This window comes from Dasypus novemcinctus, chromosome 18, assembly GCF_030445035.2.
Source record: "Dasypus novemcinctus isolate mDasNov1 chromosome 18, mDasNov1.1.hap2, whole genome shotgun sequence".
In the NCBI taxonomy this organism is placed as follows: Eukaryota; Metazoa; Chordata; class Mammalia; order Cingulata; family Dasypodidae; genus Dasypus; species Dasypus novemcinctus.
Genome location: NC_080690.1, coordinates 276,303 through 297,240, shown reverse-complemented (window position 1 = coordinate 297,240; position 20,938 = coordinate 276,303). Strand labels below are relative to the sequence as shown.

At 47.1% G+C, this 20,938-nt stretch overlaps 1 pseudogene; it reads right to left on the bottom strand.

Annotated features, from left to right (window-relative positions):
* Positions 1 to 14,720: 14,720 nt before the first annotated feature.
* On the bottom strand, positions 14,721 to 20,591 carry LOC101414796 (syntenin-1 pseudogene; annotated as a pseudogene).
* Between the last annotated feature and the right edge of the window lie 347 nt (positions 20,592 to 20,938).

The following is a 20,938-nucleotide window of genomic DNA, read 5'->3' as shown; positions in this document are numbered from 1 at the left end:
CTTTAAAATTTGGTTCTTTGTATATATATATGGAGTCCTCCTGTTCACTCACCGTATTTGTCAGTTGATTTTAAGTCTTTGACTAATAGTTCCAATGTATGAGCTTCCTCAGGGATAGCTTCTGGCAATTTTTTTTCCCCTTGTGAATAGGCCAGACTTACCTATTTCTCTGTGTGTTCAGTAACTTTGTTGAGAACTAGACCTTCTAAATAGCGTATTGTTATAACTCTGGAAATCTAGTTTTTTCCTACTTCTCTGTGATTGCTAGGTGTTTTGTTGTTGTTTTTCAGGACTGGAGCCATCATTTGTGACTTTTCCAAATTATTTTTGTTCCCAAATGGGAACTCAAAGGGAAAAGAGGAAAAATAGGTCGTGTCTTTTAAAAATTCTTCTGCCTAAGGATTTTGGAATGTCCCCTCCCCCCCCCACTCTCAGTTACAGCTCCCCAGCAATGTGAAATACTTGATCAAAAGCAGTGATCAACCATCTGACCACACACCTCCAGATGTTGGGGAACTAGGTTCTTATAGCTCACCATGGCATCAGCAAGCTGTACCAGGAGGCTGGACTAAAATCCACTGCTGCCTGACACAGAGTCTGGGGACGTCAGCTGCTGCTGTGTTGAGTGAAATTTACCAATATTTACCACAATTTACAAGCCTCTTCTTCCAGTTCTTCTCCTAGTTCTTCTCTGGATGCTGCAGTGTTCCACTAGGCTGCAGTTTCAAACTAGTTGATTCAGACAGTTCCTGCCAGTTCAATATTTACTGATTCTTAGAACTTCCTACTTTCCCATCTTTCTACAATCTCCCCCACACCATTTTTTTTTTTTTTTAAGTCTATGATTGCCTAGTAATTTGAGGTCACCTTTATCATATACACTCGGGTGTATTTCTGGACTTTCTAGTCTATTCGACAAGTCTTACTAGTCATGTCATAACCATACTGCTTAAATACAGAGTTATTATAGTATTTCAATGTCTGGAGGTTCCCCTTTGTAACTGTTTTTCCTTTTTATGTGTTTTCCTGGCTATTCTTACATTAAATCTTTTAAAAACACAAACCTAAATAAAATTTCAATGTCAAAATTTAATACTCTCAAGTGTCAAAATGGAAATACCAGAAACGGGTTTCCATGGAAGCAGAGGCTTGGCTAGGCCTCATCTGTTGCAGTCATCATCCTGTTGCTTCCGGCTTTGTCTTGACTAACTTCCAGTTACACACACTAAATAAAAGCAAACAAACCTAAGATAGCTGCTTTGCATGCCGCTTTTTTTTGTACAATCCCTGTATCACTTAATTGCATCATTGATTGCTCTTGAAAATTTCAGTTTTCACTCACTGTTAGGGTTGTTGCTGGTAAGTATCTGCAAGCCAGCCTCAAAATGTGAGAAAGCCACCAACAATTCTTCTGTAGTCAGCTGACGTAAGGCAGAGGGAGCATCTTCACTCTCCTCCTCTCCTGCTGCCCACTCCTGTCCCAGCTGCATCAGTTCCTCATTTGAAAGATCTTCTTCATGGGACTGCAGCAAGTGGTCTATGTCAGCTACAGTTTTGAAGGCCACATTCTTGGCAAGGGCCACAATGTTTTGTTGAAGCTCTGCTATGTTTTCTGTTTGGGGAAACTCTGGAACTGAGCACACTCAGGCCAAATCATCTTCCGCACACTGTTCACTGTCTGGCTTGAGCTCCTCCCAAGCCACTGCAATACTGTCCACAGCATCCATGATGCTGTAGTTTCTCCAAAACTCCCTCACTGCAGCCTCATTCTCCCCACCCGTGGCTTCTAGAATGTGCTCAAAAGTCCTTCTCAGGTGATGAACTTTGAAGGTAGAGGCCACACCTTGACCCATAGGCTGGATTGACTCTGCTGTACCATCATGAAGATATTCTACTCTTACATTGTCAGACAGATCACTCAAGTTTATTGGGTGGCATGGTGCACTGTCTAAGATGAGCAATGCTTTGTTGGTGAGCTTCTTTTGGGCACAGTGTTTTTCAACAGCAGGGCAAAAATAGTACATGAACTACTCATAAAAAATGCTCCTGGTTGGCAAGACTTTTTGTTTGAGCACCAAATCACAGGCAGGTTGGGCTTTGTGTAGCCTTTAGAGCCCTGGGGTTTTCCAAGTGGTATACCAATAAAGGTTTCAACCTAAACTCCCCAGCTGCATTGCCACCAAGCAGCAGCATCAAGCGATCTTTGGATGATTTGAACCCTGGCCCAGGTTTTTCCTCCACAGAAATAAATGTTCCTTCAGGCATTCTCTTCCAATAAAGCCCTGTCTCATCAACATTAAAAACTTGCTGGGGCATGTACTCACCTTCTTTGATGACACATTTTAACACTTCTGGATATATGTTCAAATTATGGTGGGGAGTACTGCTGTTCATCTTGAAGTGGGGCAGACAATAGCGCTCCTTAAATCTCACAAACCAACCTTTACTTGCACTAAACTTTTCTGTTTGAGAGGTTTTGGCTTGTTCACACTGTAAATCATCAGACAAACTCTTGGCCTTCTCCTGAATGATACTAACACGTGGGCACATTCCGCTGGCTCTGGTCCTCGAGCCACACACTCAACAATCGCTCCATGTTTTCCATCACTGCACTTCGATGGCGAGTCAACCGAGAGGCTCTCAAGAGTGAAGCTATCTGTGAATTATCTTTAATTTTTTTCTTATCTCGGATAGTCACAACTGTAGAGAAAGCGAGGCCTAAGTCCTCTGCGATCTGGCGGAGCTTTTCGCCCACTTCAAAACGTCTCAACACTTCCAATTTGACGTCAAGAGTAATTGCTTTCCGTTTCCTTTTGGCACTTGGTATGGCAGTTGCATTTAAGGGTCTTTTCCCAGGCATTTTGCCTCCAAAGGTAATAAAATAACAGCAATCTCAGATACAAGAAGTCCTCTGGCCTGTTGCTACTCTATATTCCCTGGCACGTCCTGGGAAAGAAAACGTGCTTTAAGGAAGTGTAAGCTGATGTCTCCGGAGATATGGAGGATCGATCACCATGGACCTGCCCAGCCCCACTGTCCAAAAACGGGCTGCTTCATCCTTGGCTCCAAAGCCGGCAATGTCCATGTTCAAATTCCTGACTGCACAACTGGCTCGAGAACAAAGAAAAGAACAACCCGTTAAGGGAAATGATGCGGTACAACATACCGAGCCCCTGTCTCTCCGTGAAGCGCAACCAACCGAGACCAGACCCCACGCCTGGGTCGCGACAGTACGCGGAGGCGGCGGAGCACCGGGCAGGCGCTCACTTTTGTGAGCCGCTTCCGATGGAGGACCCCTAAAGTTGCCTTGTATATGCCCAACTTTAAAAAAGGCTAAAGGAGCTGGGCATCTCTTTAGAGCCTACTCCGAGTTTGTTGCTGGGGCTTCCACACTCAGCTGTCTGGGCAGGGCACGGCGGGCACCACATTCAAGGCCTTAAGGGTCAGGCGATAAAGTAAACACCTAAAGGGCGGCCTCGAGGCGGCGCGGAGGCCCCACGCACATGCGCGGCCGGAGGGGTGTGGCGCGGGGCCGGGGCGCTGGATTTTGCGGCGGCGGGTGGCGGCGGCGGGGCCGCTCGGCGTGTCGTGGCGACGCAGCTGTGGCCGTGGAGGCGGCAGGGCGGCCGGCACAGGCCGGAGGGCATCGGGCGCCGCTCGGGCGGCGGAGCTGGTGCCGCCTGCGCGCGACGTCCCGGTGACGCCATCCGTGCGCGCCGGCTTGGCTTGGCGGGGCGGGACCTCCCGCGCAGGCGGGGTGGGGTTCGGACACTCGGCAAAGTAGAAACTTTGGGTTTTGTTCCCAGAAAGGTATCATTGTGTTCAGGCAGTAGTAGGATAGGAAAGATTGCTTGGGCTTATTTTCTGCCCTGTCTTTAAGAATGAATTCTTTACCTTTTAGTCTTTTCATTGTTGGTGCAAATGCATGCTATGATAGTTTTGTTTCCAGCAACGTGGGAGAAAGCAAAGTTCTTTCCTTGTGACCATGTGTATCCAGAGCTGCAGAGGACTCCTGTGATTGAAACACCTACTGAAAATCAGTAATATACTGAGTGTAGCGCTCTGAACTTCTCTCTTTATGAAGGGAGTAAGTTGGAAGGTCTTTGAGCTGCTTCTCAGGCTGACAGTCATCCTTCTTTCATTAAGCAGACAAATATTTGTTGAGAATTTTCTAGCCAGGGGATATGGTGAGCAAGGAGCCGGTCAGGTAAGGGGCCAGCCCTACCTGCTTTCCTGTGAGTGCTTTATGGGTTGCGGCCTGAAGGCCTGTGCAAAGGCCAGAGAGGTGGAAGCAATCTGTGTGTAGTTGAAAGGCTTACGGCAGGAAGTGTGTGTAGCTCAGTGGTTGAACGCCTGCTTCCCGTATTCACAGTCCCGGGTTTCAATCTCCGAATTCGCCTTTAAAAAAGCTTACACCAGCAGCCAGCAATCTTCAGGGGATGCGTATGTCCTGGAAGTTCATTCTTTCATTCACCAATTTGGGTTGGCTGTGTACACTGTCTCTGCCCTCGTTAAGTTTACATGCCACGCAAGGGGCACCAGACAGTAAAAAAACAAGTCTTTTAGCATGTAGGCCGATTATATAAGCTATGGAGGAAAAGGAGACCAGAAAGTGAAGAGAAGGGAATGGAGGAGGGACAAATGCTTCAAGGTGGGATAGTGGGGCCCCAGTGAGAGTGAGCAAGAGCCTGCCAGGCAGATGGGCTAGCCAGCACTCCTCCTGGTGGATGTGCTAGAAAATAGCAGGAGACCAGTGCAGTGGGACCAGTGCAGAGCAGGAGGTCACCCGGTACCCACCCTGAGTGCACAGAGGACTGCAGTGCTTTGCCCTGTTGAGGACAGACCTTGGTGTGCCTGGGTCAGGTCTTGGCTTTTTAACAAGTTCATCTATTGTCATTATGAATTGATTCGATTCACAGAAATCAAGCATTGAGAAGGGATTGGCACATCCATAGCTTACCTTTTAAATTCACACTGAGAGCTGTGTCTACTTTATGTTCAGGCCCTTTTTCTCCTGGTCAGTAGTTGTGTCCCTAACCAGTCAGAAAGTAGTAAATCCAGAGTTAAAAGAGTTGGGTATTTCATTGAGTTTTAGAGACCAGAAGAGTGGTACTTTGTACCTCTGAGCTACCCAATCTTTCTATCAGCCACTTGGCCCAGCACTGCCTTCTTATTGGCATGGCCCTGGAGAAACCTGGCAAGTTTGGGCACCAGGAGCCTCATAGCACAGCTCTCAGTTGTCTTTGGACCCCACTTCAGCTCTCAACCTCTGCTCTCCCACCTCTGCAATAGAGAAGGTAGCACCTCCTTTCTTAGGTTGGGCATTAGGGACGGAATGAAGTGCCTGTGTGAAGCCCCTTGCCCTGAGCCAGTGCCCACTAATGGCTGTCTTCTGTTCTCCTTTGCTTGGATTTCCTGTTGACTTCTACACCCCACCCCTGTGACCTCCCTTCGTAGCACCTGCTTTAGTTTGCCAAAGCTGCCAATGCAGAAATATTAGAAAAAGGCAGTGGACTTGGCCCAGTGGTTAGGGAGTCCGTCTACCACATGGGAAGTCCGCAGTTCAAACCCCGGGTCTCCTTGACTCATGTGGAGCTGGCCCATGCAGTGCTGATGCGTGCAAGGAGTGCCGTGCCATGCAGGGGTGTCCCCCACGTAGGGGAGCCCCATGTGCAAGGAGTGTGCCCCATAAGGAGAGCTGCCCAGTGTGAAAGAAAGTGCAACCTGCCCAGGAATGGCACTGCACACACAGAGAGCTGACACAGCAAGATGACACAACAAAAAGAAAGACAGATTCCCGTGCCGCTGACAACAGAAGTGGACAAAGAAGACGCAGCAAATAGACACAGAGAACAGACAACCGGGGTGGGAGGGGGAAGGGGAGAGAAATAAATAAAAATATATAAATCTTAAAAAAAAATAAAATAGAAATATTAGAAAAAGGTTGGCTTTTATAATGGGGATTTATTAGGGTAAAAGCTTATAGTTCCGAGGCTGTGAAAATGTCCAAATCAAGGCATCATCAGATGCTTTCTCATCAAAGGTCGGCTGCTGGTTGGATCCTGGGCTTCTGCATGCAGCAGAGTAAAGTGGCGGTGTCTCCTTCCAGGCCTGCTCCACTGATTCCAGCCTCTGGCCACTTTCTCAGCCTCTCAGGGTTTCTGTGTCTTCCTCCGGTCCTCTCTCTCACATGGAAGGGTCAAAGTGGTAGCCGTCTCTCTCTCTTTCTGCTTTCAGTTCTCAGTTTAGTAAGACTACAGCAAGAGGGCAGAGACCTAACCTGGGTCTCACCTCACTGATATAGTCCAGTCAGAGGCCCTAAAGTGAACTAATTAAAAGTGATCTAATAAGACAGTGACGGCCATTGAATGTACACTTTGAATAGATTGTACAAGGCATGGGACTGTATAATACAGTGAATTGTGTGGTGGAAGATGGACTGTGGTTAAGTGTAAATATGAGAGTGTTTTCTCATGGACTATAATTATAACAAATGTACAATACTAACATGGTGTTAATAATGGGGGGGTATGGAAAAAATATACCAGATGTACTTTATATGGACCTTAGTTAGTGGTAATCTGATGAATAACAAATGTTCCACAACAATGCAAGGTGTTGGTGGAGGGGTGATGTATGGGAATTCTGTACATTATGTAAATTGTTTTGAGAGCTCACAACTTCTCTAATAAAAAATATATTCTAAAAAGTGATCTAATCAAAAGTTTCCTTAATTGAATACTAAATCAAAGGACCACACACCCAGAGAATGGCTTAGTTCAAAGAACATCATCTTTTCTGGGGTTCACAAAACTTCAGGCTGTCACAGCACCTTTATGCCACTGTCACCCCGTGCGTGCTGGCACCACATCCTGGCAATTCCTGGCTTCGTGGCACTGTGGGCCGTGATAGTGTCACAGCCTGTGTTTTTGGTGGTGTGTCGTCATTGCCACCAGCTCTTTTCTGAGCTTTCCCATATGGGTTTTTTCCCCCCTAATATTAATATCTGCCTTTTAAGTGATTTACTTTAGCCTGGTGTGGCCTTTGATGGGGACTTTTAAGTGAATTAGTGCATTAGAAGGATATTAATTCCATGGGCGGCGATTCAGCTGAAGTGACACAGATGTTAACACCTACCAGTCCAGTTTCATGATAGTTGAATGTGGTAAATGGTTCAAATACTTGCTTTATGTTGGGGTTTTGTTGAACATAATCAATATTGCTCAAAATATATGGGTTATTGAGTGTGCTTAGATTTTGTTTTTTTATTTTTTAAAGATTTATTTATTTTTGCTCACCCCCTTGTTTGCATATGCTGTGTCTGTTCGTTGTGTGCTTGTCTTCCTTTTAGGAGGCACTGTGAAACAAACCTGGGACCTCGCATATGGGGGAGAGGTGCCTAATTGCTTAAGCCACCTCTGCTCCTTGCATTATTGTGTCTCTCATTACGTTTTCTTCCTTGTGTCTCTTTTTTGCATCATCTTGTTGCATCAGCTCACCGCGCCAGCTTGTCGCATCAAGTCCCTGTCTTGCCTGTCGTCTTTAGGAGGCACTGGAAACTGAACCCAGGACCTCCCATGTCGTAGGCAGAGGTCAATCGCTTGAGCCACATCTACTTACCTGTTTTTTTTTTTAAAGATTTGTTTTATTTATTTCTCCCCACCCCCTTGTTGTTTTTCACTCATTGTGTCTGTTCATCTTCCTTGTTTCTTTAGGAGGCACTGGAAGCCAAACCTGGGACCTCCGATGTGGGAGGGAGGTGCCTAATCGCTTGAGCCCCCTGCATTCCCTGCTTTTGCTGTGTCTCCATGTTTTTCCTCCCCGTGGCTCTTATTGCATCATCTTGTTGCGTCAGCTTGCTGTCTTCTTTAGGAAGCAATGGGAACCTCTGCTCCCTGCTTTGTTGTGTTTCTCATTATGTTTTTGATTCTTGCGTCTCTTGTGTCAGCTTGTTGTGCCTGCCCATTGTGCCCGCTCACTGTCTTCTTTAGGAGGCACTGGGATCCAAACCAGGGACTTCCCGTGTGGTAGGCCAGAGCCCAGTCGCCTGAGCCACCCTCCTCCCCTCCCTGTTTTTTTTAAGTGAAGGTTTCATTGCAGTGTGTTTGCTGTGACGGCCTTTGACCTGTAATAGTTAAGAATTTAAATGCAGCGTCATCCTCTCCTTAGCTGAAGTTAAGTAACCTCTGGCTAGGAGCTTTTCTCTTTGTTGGCTGAAGAAAACACAGGTCTGGGCAAGTGTTTGCTTTTTTTGGCCTAACAGAAACAATATCTTGGCTAATCAAAGATGAATCCTAGTATCTTTCAGTTTTCAAATTTAACATGGTTTCAGTCCTAGAATTGTGTTTATTTTTTAGACTATAATATTTTACTTTTAGTGGCAAAAAGTGCCTCAGGCAAGAAACAGTTTTTAGTGGAGTATTTGGGCAGATGAGTAAAGGCAGCAGCCTTATACCTCAGTCTGCAGCCCTGGCTCCTTCCTAGCTTGACTGTCCAAGCTGGGAAGCGTGCTTGTGCTGCAGGAGCCAGTGATGGGCTTTCTGTTTCAGTGCCGCCAAGGGGTCCAATTCCAGCCGCTGGCTCTGCAGGTGAGATTGGTGTCACTGTCCCCGTGGCTGTGTTCCCAACCAGCCAGAGGTGCCCGTCCCTCTTCCACAGGATTTAGCTGCATGTCAGGCTGCCAGGAAGTGCCTTCTGCTTTCAGAACTCCCTGCTGAGCCACACGGAGGTCCACAGCAGAGCCTCCTCTGAATCCTTAGCATTTCGACTTCTCAGTGAAGGCAGAGAGAGACTCTTTCAGGAGGACGTTGCCGGGTCAGCCTTTTTGACCGCGGGAGAATGTGCTCTGTCTCGGCACGTCCGATTCTTAGCGCCCCGCCTCACGCGCAGGCTCCAGTTGCCTTGGCCCGGGGTCCAGGTGAGAGGACGTACAGAAGCACCGCAGAATAGAGGCCCCCCGCAACAAAAAGTCCTCTCATCTCTCATAAGAAACAGGGAGTGAGGGATGGGGTGGGCTGTGGGGTATATGGGAATCTCTTATACTTTTTAATGTAACTTTTTCTTGTGATCTATGTATCTTTACAAATAAAATTAAAAAGTACATTTTGAATGGGAAAAACAAACTAACAGGAAGTGTGTATTGGCTGTACCAGGCGCGGAGGAGATAGTTCAGAAAACTGGCCTTCCCCACCTCTGTCCTGATTTGACATTTGTGGCTGCTTATCTTAGTGTAATTTGTCCTTGTGAAGTGCAAGAACCTCACATTTTGTCCCCAGGGTTTTGAGAAATACTTTAAGAGGAGAGGAAGAAGCTCAGGCTCAGAAGTCAGCAACTGCACAGAAAGGTAAGGAGGCTGGCGGGACGACTGACCGAGAAGCTCTGATTTGGGCATCTGTAAAGCATTCCCTAGTTCTGGGCTGACCTGTGGGAGCTGACTCCCCTCCCTTTGACTGTGCCTGGTGCTCCCCAGGCCCCCCTCTTCACCTCTCAGCTGTCGTCAGCTTGTCCTGACCCCAAGCCTCACAAGTCCATATTCAGAATTACATCGTGGTCTGGTGGCCAGAGTGGGTTGGGGTCAGCTGTGCTCCCGTGGAAGGGCTGCTCTGGGGAGTCCACGTGCTCGGGGCAGGAGGAGGCTGGGTGTGTCTGGAGGGCGGGCGCACATTCCTTACTGCAGGGGCAGCGTTGCTGCGAAGACTAATGCTGTAGCCTTAAGATATTGGCACGGTTTTACTCTATTCCATAATATATTGGTTTAGTCCTTCCTAGAGTCCCATTGGCCTTCCCTGGGATGATGATGTGTAATGGATGGCCTGTGGGTAAACTGAGGCAGCTTCTTACCCTGTCTGGAGTGTGTGAGCAGGTCCTCAAGCACCTCACTGTTATCGTTGTGCAGATGTGCGGCTGTTGGGCTGCAGGCCTTGCTCAGGGAGGCAGGCCTTTTATGTCTGGGTTACTTTCCCAGGCCACACAGAGCTTAGTGTCTGTTGGAACTGTGATAGCAATAATCTGCTTTTGTTTCATATTTCTCCCTATCATCATTTGTGTATAGTAAAGTATTCTGGGAGATTTTCATTGGAAGTATGGATGTGAAAAGGGGGAAATTCTCTTTGGATGTGCCCACGTTTGAGGATTGTTCGAGAATCCTGAGCCTGAGGTTGCACGTGGAGGAGGTCAGGAGGGGACCGTTTAGCCCACGGTTGGTGAATCACAGACCCCCACGCACTGCGCACCTGACGGAAGATGGGGGGTTCTGGGAAGCAGACGGAACTGCCTTCGAGCACACGCATCCCCGGCGGCGCTGCGCGCATCGTGCACGTGGATTCCAGGAGGCTTCAGTGCCTGCTTGGGAGGTCAGAAGGGCAGGCCAGCAGCCAGGAGCTGCTCAGGGCAGGTGACGTGTGCTCGGGTTCTCTGGGACCGCAGCAGGGACCCCGTGGGCCGCGCCGTGGTCTGTCTTTCCCCTAGTCACTCGCTCTGAGAGGTGACTATTGATTAGTAAGAAAATATTTGCTATTAAAGTTTAGGTTTGAAGTTAGTGAAGTGAAATCAGAGGACTTTTTTTTTTTTTTTTGTACAGGGATACCTTGGAGATATTACAGATTTGGTTCCAGATCACACAATAAAGCAAATATCTCAGTAAAGTGAGTCACACGGAATTTTTGGTTTCCCAGGACATATAAAAGTTAGGCTTACACGATACTGTAGTCTAGTAAGTCTGCAATAATAAGTTGAAAAATCATTGTATATACTTAAGTTAATTGCTAAAATATGCTAACCATCATCTGAGTTGTAATCTTTTTGCTGGTGGAGGGTCTTGCCTCGATGTTGACGGCTGCTGACTGGTCAGGGTGGTGGTTGCTGAAGGTGAGGGTGGCTGTGGCAATATCCTAAAATAAGATAACAGTGGGGAAGTCGATTTGACTCAACTGATAGAGCGTCTGCCTACCACATGGGAGGTCTAGCGTTCAAACCCAAGACTACCTGACCCTTGTGGTGAGCCGGCCCATGCACTGTGCTGATGCCCATAAGGAGTGCCCTGCCACACAAGGGTGTCCCCCACGTAGGGGAGCCCCCCACACAAAGAGTGCGCCCCACATGGAGAGCTGCCCCGTGTGAAAAAGCACAGCCTGCCCAGGAGTGGTGCCGCACACACGGAGAGCTGGCGTGGCAAGATGATGCAACAAAAAGAGACAGATTCCCAGCGCCACCGAGAATGCAGTTGGACACAGAAGAACACACAGCGAATGGACACAGAGCAGACGGGGGGGGGGGGCAGGGAATAAATAAGATAAATTTTTTTAAAAAAAGCAGTGAAGTCTGCCACGTTGATTGACTCTTCCTTTCACAAAAGATTTCTCTCTAGCTGCCATGCTGTTGATAGCATTTTACCTACAGTGGAACTTCTTTCAAAATTGGCGTCAGTTAACCCTGCTGTTTCTTCATCAACTAAGCTGATGTCATCTAAGTCCTTTGTTGTCATTTCAACATCATTCACAGCATTTTTTTTTAGATTATTTATTTCCCACCCTCTTCCCTTCCTCCCACCCTGCTGTTTTTGTGTCTATGTTGTCCTCTCCTCTCATCTTTCTCCTCTAGGATTCACTGGGATTTGATCCTGGAGACTCCTGATGTGGAGAGAGGTTCCTGACTTCTGAGTTTGACCTGGACTCTCCCCTTGCCTCTCTTTTGTTGTGTCATCATCTCGCTGCGTGACTCACTTGCGCGGGGCACTGGCTCACCACGCGGGCACTCGTGTGGGCACTGGCTTGCCACATGGGCACGCTTTCTCTTCTTCTTTTTCTCCAGGAGGCCCCAGGGAGCGCACCCAGGTCCTCCCATGTGGTAGATGGAAGCTCTATCACTTGAGTGACATCTGCTTCCCTCACAGCATCTTCTCCAGGAGTAGATTCCATCTTAAGAAACCACTTTATGTGCTCGTCAGTGAGAAGCAGCTCCCTAATTGTTAAAGTTTGATTATGAGATTGCAGCAATTCAGTCACATCTCCAACCTCCACTTATAGTTCCAGTTCTTTTGTTTCCACCACATCTGCAGTTACTTCCTCCGTGGAAGTCTTTGACCCCTCACTGTCATCCATGAAGGGTGGAATCAGTTTCTTCCAAACTCCTTAAATGTTGATATTTTGACCTCCTCCAATGAATCACAGATGTTCTTAATGGCATCTAGAATGGTGAATCCTGTCCAGAAAGTTTTCAGTTTACTTTTCCCAGAGCCATCAGAGGAATCTCTGTGTACAGCAGCAATAGGCTGATGAGATATTTTTCTTAAATAATAAGACTTGAGAGTCAAAATGACTCCTTGGTCAGTAGACTGTAGAATGGATGTTGTGTTAGCAGGCGTGAAGACAGCCTTCATCTCATTGTCCATCCCAATCAGGGCTCTTGGGTGAACAGGTGCATTGTGAATAAGCAGTATGTTTTGAAAGGATAATTTTTTTCTGTAGTTCTCAAAAGTGGCCTCAAAATATTCAGTGAGCTGTGTTGTAAACAAGTGTGCTGTCATCCAGTCTTCTTTTATTCATAGAGCACAGACAGTAGATTTAGCCTGATTCTTGAGGGCTCTAGGATTTTTGGAATGGTGGATGAGCATTGGCTCCACCTTAGCGTCACCAGCTGCATTAGCCCCCACCAAGAGAGTCAGCCAGTCCTTGGAAGCTCTGCAGCCAGGTGTTGCCGCCTTCTTAGCTGTGAAAGTCTCAGAGGCATCCTCCAGTAGAAGACTGTTTGCCTATACTGAAAATCTGTTTTTTAGTGGTCTTTGGTTTGTCGTGGCTTCTACATCACCACTTGCTGCTTTACCTTGCACTTGGTGTAGTGGAGACAGCTGTTTTCATTACACCTCAGACTTTTCCTTTGCAGCTTCCTCACCAATCTCAGTCTTCACAGACTTGAAGAGCGCAGGGCCTTGCTCTGAACCAGGCTTTGGCCTAAAGGAGTGTTGTGGCTGGTTTGATCTTCCATCCAGACCAATACCACTTTCTCCATACCAGCAGTATAGGCTGTTTCGCTTTCTTATCATTCGTATGCTCACTGGAGTAGCACTTTTAAGAACTTTTCCTTTGCGTTCACAACTTGGCGTCAGCACTGTTTGGTACAAGAGGCCTAGCTTTTGACCTCTCTCAGCTTTCAACATGTCTCCTTCACTAAGCTTAATCGTTTCTAGCTTTTGATTTAAAGTAAGAGATATACAACTCCTTTCATTTGAACACTTACAGGCCATTGTAGGGTTATTATTATTATGTGTGTTTTTTTTGAAATTTAACTTTATATATATGTGGTTGAAATAGAATAAGCATAGAACAAAAATGTGAGAATTTTGTTTGCAGGGTCATGAAATGGCAGTGACCAGGAAAATACTCCAAGCCACTTCCAAAGTAGCTGTTCAGGGAAACGGTCTTGGCTCAGTGGTTAGGCCGTCCGTCTACCACATGGGAGGTCCGCGGTTCAAACCCCGGGCCTCCTTGACCTGTGTGGAGCTGGCCCATGTGCAGTGCTGATGTGCGCAAGGAGTGCCGTGCCACACAGGGGTGTCCCCCGCATAGGGGAGCCCCACGCACAAGGAGTGCGCCCCGTAAGGAGAGCCGCCCAGCGCGAAACAAAGTGCAGCCTGCCCAGGAATGGCGCCGCCCACACTTCCCGTGCCGCTGACGACAACAGAAGCAGACAAAGAAACAAGACGCAGCAAATAGACACAGAGAACAGACAACCAGGGGAGGGGGGGAAATTAAATAAATAAAAATAAATCTTAAAAAAAACAATAACAACAACAAAAAAAGTAGCTGTTTATACAATGTTAAGATTAAGGATGCCAAAGTTAGATGTACATGGAAAAAAGAGGATTCAAGTTTAGTACAAGAACTTTTACGTTAAATACATAGTAATTATTTCTCAGAAAGTGAGATATGTAACTTATAAGTAACTTTCAGAAGAAAGAAGTTTCCATGTGCAATGACTAGAAAATCTCAAATACGACTAGATAACTATGCTGTAGCTCAGTAAGTATTGTGAAATTGGTATGGCCTAGTGTACATTTCAGTTTAATATAGAACTACATTTTGTATTTTATAAAGGCAGCAATTATACGTTGACTTTCATTCTAGATGCTTAATTAACATGATTAAGGTGACAGTTCAATTGTATTGCGTGAAGGTAGCTAATGATCATCAGTCTTTTGCAGTCTCTACATACTGTATAATGCTTAAATGGAATGAAATCAGTGTTACTTAATTGGCACTTTACACACACTCATACCCACATAACAGAGCTAGGGAAAAAACTGTCAGAGGCAATCATTCTGCAGGTAATATGGCAACACAGTAAAAACACAGTTAACCATAGAAGCAAAGTGCAGGAGCAGAAGTCACCGTATAACGGTGACTGGTTCTCATACAACCTAGGAGACTTGGTGGGTCACTCAATCATAACGGCCTGTGGAAGGCATCAGGTTTCCCGTAGACAAACTGCTCTATGAAAGTCTGTGTATCTTTTGAAAGTTCCACATCTGTAAACCCAGGATAAGGCTACAGCTCTCACGAGGTTTGGACAAGATAGCAGATCAAACAGTACGGTTCCCAGCCACGTGTAAGGTAGAAGGATCTGCAGCTTATGCTCTTTGGCTCATGGAAGCTTCCTGTGCATGAGCACAAGTTCCTGAAGAAGTAAACTGGAGTAGTTCACTTCGTTTCTGTTGTGACTTGACTCTAAGCCTCAGGGTTGGTGTGATCCACCAGGGTTCTCACAAGGCTTGGTGCCATCCGTTTAGTGACGGGCTCCAGATGGAAGCACGCCTGATGGTGGTAGCACCCGCAGCCCCAGATGCTGGCAGGACCCTGCCATTCGAGAGTCCTTCAGTCCAGTCACGTTCTGCCCCTGACCTCGCGGACATGTTCGTGAGAAGACCCTTTCTGGCTGCAGAGCCGCTTCTCACAATGGCCGTCATTTTCCCGTTTTTGAAGATAAAGCTGACATGTCCAGTACTGTCCTTAGGCATGATAATGGTTCTTTCAAAGTGCCTGTTGTGAACCGCCATAGTGATCTTCTCTCCAGATGCCTGTTTGAGCACTTCATATGCTATATCAGAGCTCCAGCCTGCACAGTTTCACTGTTAATCTAGAGTACCTGATCCCCCAAATCTCAGACGAGCCAAAGATGCTGGAGAATTGGCTTGGACTTGCTGGACAGGTACACTGTTACCTATTGACTTAAGCCTGAAGCCAATTTTTCCATCTTGATCCTTACACAAAATACCTTCACGAGTCCCTTGCTAAATTTCTGCTCTTTGAATTCCCCGTCATGACCAGCCTCAGGAGCCACCCTCCAGATCTCACTGGAAGTTCTAACCCCATCCCCGTGCTGGGTTCTCCAGGGACCACGGCTGCTTTGCGCATATTTCTTCTTCACATAGACGCAGCCCATGCAATGTGAGAGCCCAGGATACAGTTTAGGATAGAGTCTTCCATCTTGAGAGATGGGAGCAGAAGCTTCTGGCAAGACTGCTGGGCTGGCAAGGGTGTGCAGACAAAGGCAGCTGGAGCCTGAGTTACTTTGTCTGCCTTTAGGTCTTCAAGAGACGGATACAAAGACGTCTTTGCAGGGTTTTTCTGGGCTGCAGGACTGCTTACCACTGCTTCCTCCTCCCTGTTACAGGGTTATTAATTCCTGACTTTGACATTGCTGTGTCTCAGGGAATAGGGAGGCCCGAGGAGAGAGAGCGGTGGGGACAGCAGGTCAGGGAGCAGTGAGAGCACGCACGGCGTTTCCTCATTAACGTTGCTGTCTTCTGTGGGTGTGGCTCATGGGTCAATGAATACTAGAGGAATAACTGCATTAGCAGGTGGATTGAGGTGAGATACAGAGCTCTTTTAGGAGTAATGTTTCCATAACTTGTTGAGCTGCCTTTTTCTGTTCTTTTATTTTTTTTAAATTTGAAATCAAGTTATTTAAAAAACAATAGTCACATCAAAGATCACAGATCTGCATGACAGATATAATAATAATGAAAACTTTGAAATATTGCGAGAATTATCAAAATGTGATACAAAGACACTAAGTGAGGACGTTCTGCTGGAAAAATGGTGCCCACAGACTTGCTCGGTGCAGGGTTGCGACAAGCCTTCAATTTGCAAAAAGCTGTGTCTGGAGCTGCTTCTCAGCAGTACCCCTAGTTCTCCCTGCACAGGGAGGGGAGCAGTGTACATTGTGCTCCGTGGTTCCTCCTGAGTCACCTGGGACCTGGGTCCCCAGTCACTGGGCTTCATGGAGATTTAAAAAAATCGTTCTAAACTTTCCTCACTCTAGAAGTTTCTGGGTAATTTTTGCTGATCCATGAGTCTCCACCACTGACCAGGGGATAGCTTCTCCTTGCACCCTGAGCCAGTGTTCGTCCTCCAGAACAAGGCTGTGCTGTGTTCATCTCGGGAAGGCGCCGGCATCATCAGAACCTTGTGTGGGAAAGGGTTTCTCTGATCTCCAGAGTTTCTTCCTTTTGACAGTTAGGTATGATTATGATTGTTTTCTGAAATCCAATTTAGGTTTCTCTTAGAAACAGAGGAACCAAAGGACTCTGGGCCTGGAGAGATGGCGGCCAGCGAGGGCGGAGGCGGGAGGACGGCTCCTGGTGGCATGGGTGCAGGCTGTCCGCCCTGCCCAGCCGGGCAGCCGCTCTGCACAGCTGCTGCTCACACGAGGCTTGGGCGGTCCTCCTTGTTTTGGACTGAACTGGTGGATTAGTGCAAAGACTCAAGAGGACGTAATTTGTACAGATGTGTTGAGATTTCCATCTTAATTTTAAAAGACGAAGGTAAAGAGTAGCCTCTGTGTAGAACCGTGGCTCCAAGGTCAGAACGTCTGCTGCGTTTTCTGCTTCTCCTGGGCCATACAGTAGCTGCAGCTTTCCGTGTGTTCTGTTCACGATGCGAGGCTCTCTCCTGGCGGTGCCTTCAGCTTCCGAGCACACCCAACCCTCGTCGTGTAGGGTCGGAGGGGGGATTGGGCAGCTCCTGCAATCTGAGTAGAGCAATCGCTGCTTTCCTTGTCTTTAAAATGAATTATTATCTATCTACTTGTTTAAGTTGTGGTGGAATGTATCTAACATAAAATTCACTTTAACCAGACTGTTTTCATCATCCTGAACCAAAACTCACGCTCATTTAGCAGTAACTCCCCTTCCCCCTCCCACCCCTGCTCACCACTACCTGCTTCTGTCTCTGTGAATTTGCTTATTCTGAGTATTTCACGTAAGAGAAATCATAGAACATCTGTCCTTTCATGTCTGGCTTGTTTCACTCAGCTCAATGTCTTCAGGTTTTGTCCACATCATAGCGTGTACCACTCCACGTTTCTTTAATGACTGAATAATATTCCACTGTGTGGATACACCACGTTCTGTTTATTCATTCTTCTATTGATGGACTTCATTTTCATTTTGAATTTACGGAATCACTCCATTCAGCTGTAAAATGTCTTCTCTCTTCTTCCCAGGGCGCGCTCCCGTGGGAGGACAAGGATTTCTGTCTGTCTTGGGTCAGGCTTTGCCATCGGAGTTTTCCACGTCTATTTTTGAGATCCTGGAAAAGAAGTGCCCGGGAAGCACTCTACGTGGTATTTCCTGGCCCGAGGCCTGCTGAGGGGCATTGGGAGCCTGCCCCGGAAGGAGGGCTGCGGTGTCTCGTGGGCCTCGGCTGCGAGGGGCCTGCTGTGTGCTTGTGTCCTGAGCAGAAGCGTGACGCAGTGACGCCCTTCCCAGGGGCTGTGCTCACAGAACTGTCCCTTTACAGCCCTGCTGGGGAAAGCACTGTAACGTCTTGGCCCGTTCCGTCTTTTTTAGCTTTGGCTTCTCCGACTTGGTTCTGTGTGTGCACGCAGCGCTAGGTCCAGTGTCACCTCTGATTGAGAGCTCTCACCAGGGGTTGTGCTGCAGTGACACTGGCTGACCTCAGGGAGAAGGCTGCGCGTCAGGACGCCACGGCTGGGCGCGGCGCTGCGGAGGGGTCAGCAGGAAGGGGACAGGGCAGGGTCTCCGCGCCCCAGCTGCCCTCCGCAAGGTGTGTTTGCCAGAGAATACACGGCCACGACCTGAACTTCTGTCTCCTCGAGGACATCCTTGGGAACTGTCGTCTTCTCCCACAGGAGTCTGTGGTCAAGGCCTTTATTTTCTGGCCCCAGGGCATTGTATGTCCTCAGAAAGGCTGTGCATTTGTGGCCCGTGGGGGGCTGTGAGGAGGGTCTGGGATGCCCCGGGACAGGGCTGAGGTGCCCTGAGGCCCCCTCTGGCAGGCACGGCGGTCGGTGGGCTGCAGCCTGAGCGCCGTGGCTTTGCCCCTCGCCTGTGCCTCGTGCCCTGTGTTGGCTTCCTGCAGTGCATGGTGGGGGCAGAGCTCTGCACCGTGGCCAGCCCCCAGCCCTAGCTCCCCTCCCTTAGAGGAGGTCAGTGCTGTCCGCAGAAGGCCGTTCTTCGGCAGTGGTTTACCCTGTGCTTCAGAAGTCTTTGTTGGTCAGGAGCCTCAGTGTCAGTGGAGAGCCCTGGGAGGGTCCGTGTCCCCCGAGTTATTAGGGAGAGTGCCTGAGCCGTCCTGGGCGTCAGAGACGAGGTCGTGCACGCACGTCTGCCCTTGAGCCCAAGTGCGTGTCCACGTGGAGCTGCTACTTCTTCATGGTCTTTGTGTTGGAGCAGATGCGCTTTACGTGCTAATATCTTAGACTCTCAGGAGTAATATTTGTTTTCAAACAGCTTATTGTGTTTCCTGATGACAAACATAATAGATGCTTATAGCAAATGCATTTGGCAAATAAAAATCACCCAGAGCTCACTGTCCTGTGTAACCAGCACTGGCCTTTCTGTGTGATCCCCTGGCTTTTGAGTGTGCAGACAAGCACTATTTTACACTCTTCTTCCTTTATTTAGCCACGTTCAGGGCTCTTGAGCTCCTATAGCTTTTAAACAACCTTCTTGATCCAGCACTCAGCTGTTACTGCCATCCTTTAACTGTTTTCTGGAGCTTTGAGAGAGATGTTTCTGCCTGTTCTTGCTGGTTGAGTAAAGCTCTGAACCTTCTCACTCTACCATACTGATTGGAACTTTCGGTTTTTAAAAAAATAATAGCCATCCCCATGGACGTGAAGTAGTATCCTGTTTTAATTTGCATTTCTTTAATGGCTAATAGTATTGAGCATTTTCTCATATATTTATACGCCAATTGAATCTCTTCTTTGCAAGAATGACTATTCAAATCCTTGGCCCATTTTATAATTGGGTTTTTTTGTTGTTGTTGAGTTGTAGGGGGTCTTTATATATTCTGGATTTAAAACTATGGTTTCCATTTGTTTTCTCCCAATTTGAAGGCTATATTTTTACTTTCTTGAAAATGTCCTTTGATACACAAAAATTTTAAGTTTTGAAGAATTCCATTTTATCTATTTTTTCTTTTTGTGTTTTTGCTTTTGGTGAAAAATCGAAAAATCCGTTGCTTACCACAACATCCTGAAGATGTTTCCCTGTTATTTTGTAAGAATTTTATAGTATTAGCTCTTCTATTTAGGTTGTTGATCCATTTTGAATTAATTTTTGTGCATGGTGAGAGGTAGGGGTCCACATTTATTCTTTCACATGTGGATTTTCAGGAGACGCAGCAGCTTTTGTTGAAGATACTGTTCTCTCCTCACTCAGGGACTTGGCAGCCTGGTTGAGCAGCACTGGCCCTGGGTGTGGGGTTGGCCCCTGGACTCTCAGGCTGTACGTCTGGCCCGTGTTGGTCACTGTAGCTTTGTAGTAAGATTTGAAACAATCAAGTGTGAGAGCTATATATTTGTTCCTTTTCAAAATTGTTTTTCAAGAATTTGAGGATCAGCTTTTCCATTCTGAAAAAAAAAGGCTACTGGAATTTCAATAGGGATTGCATTGGTTTTGTAGATTGCTTTAGGCAGTATTGACAACAACATTAAGCGTTCTAATCCATGAACGCTGGATGTCTTTCCTTTTATCTAGGTCTCTTTAATTTCTTTCAACAGTATTTTATAGTTTTCAGTGTTCAAGTCTTTCATCTCCTTGGTTAAATTTATTCCTAGGTATTTTATTCTTTTAGATGCTATTGCAGTGGAATTGCTTTCTTGATATCCTTTTCAAGATTGTTCATTACTGATAAATAGGAATCCACCTGACTTCTGTGTGTTTACTTTGTATCTTACAACTTGGCTGAATTTGCTTATTAATCCTAGTAGCTTTTTTAAATGGATTCTTTGGAATTTTCTCTATATAAGGATCATGTCATCTATAAACAGGGATTCCTTTTGGATTTTTAAGCTATTGTGGAATTTTGGTATTCTCAGATGCACCAGATGGTGATCCCTCTCTTGAGTTGGTTCCTGTTTATTAAGAGGAACTAGGTGTATGCCCCAGGCTGAGAATGGCCCTTGGGCGCGGTGCAGTCAGTGCCCGAGAGCGCCAGGGCTGTTGGCGCTGTGCTCACGCTCAGCTGCTCTGGTGCTGCTGCTCCTGGGTGGGTTGTCTTGACGTGGGAATAAGCAGCTTGTGTGCATCGCCCTTACCCCGGGACTTCGTCAGGTGAGACGCGCATCAAGGCACGCCCCTCTAGACTTGTTCTCTTTTTAATGTAAAGTGTAGTTTTCTTTGTTTCAGTAAAATGCCTCCCCTGGTTTCGCACTCACACCCTCTTGGTGTGTTGGCCCTCCTTGGCCTGGCGGGTCACGTCTCTCCAGCGGAGTGGACCCAAGGCTCACTCTTGCCAGGTGATGTCTGAGGACCACCTGCCCAAGGTGGGAAGAGAAGAGGATACAAGTAAGAAAGAAAGGAGAAGGTGCAGTGAGCAGATCTGGGCTTTCGTTGCAGCTGATTTTTACTTAGTGCTGCACTTGTGTGGGGCAGGGGCAGAGGGTGCCCCGTGAGCTCAGGGGCCTTTGGAGT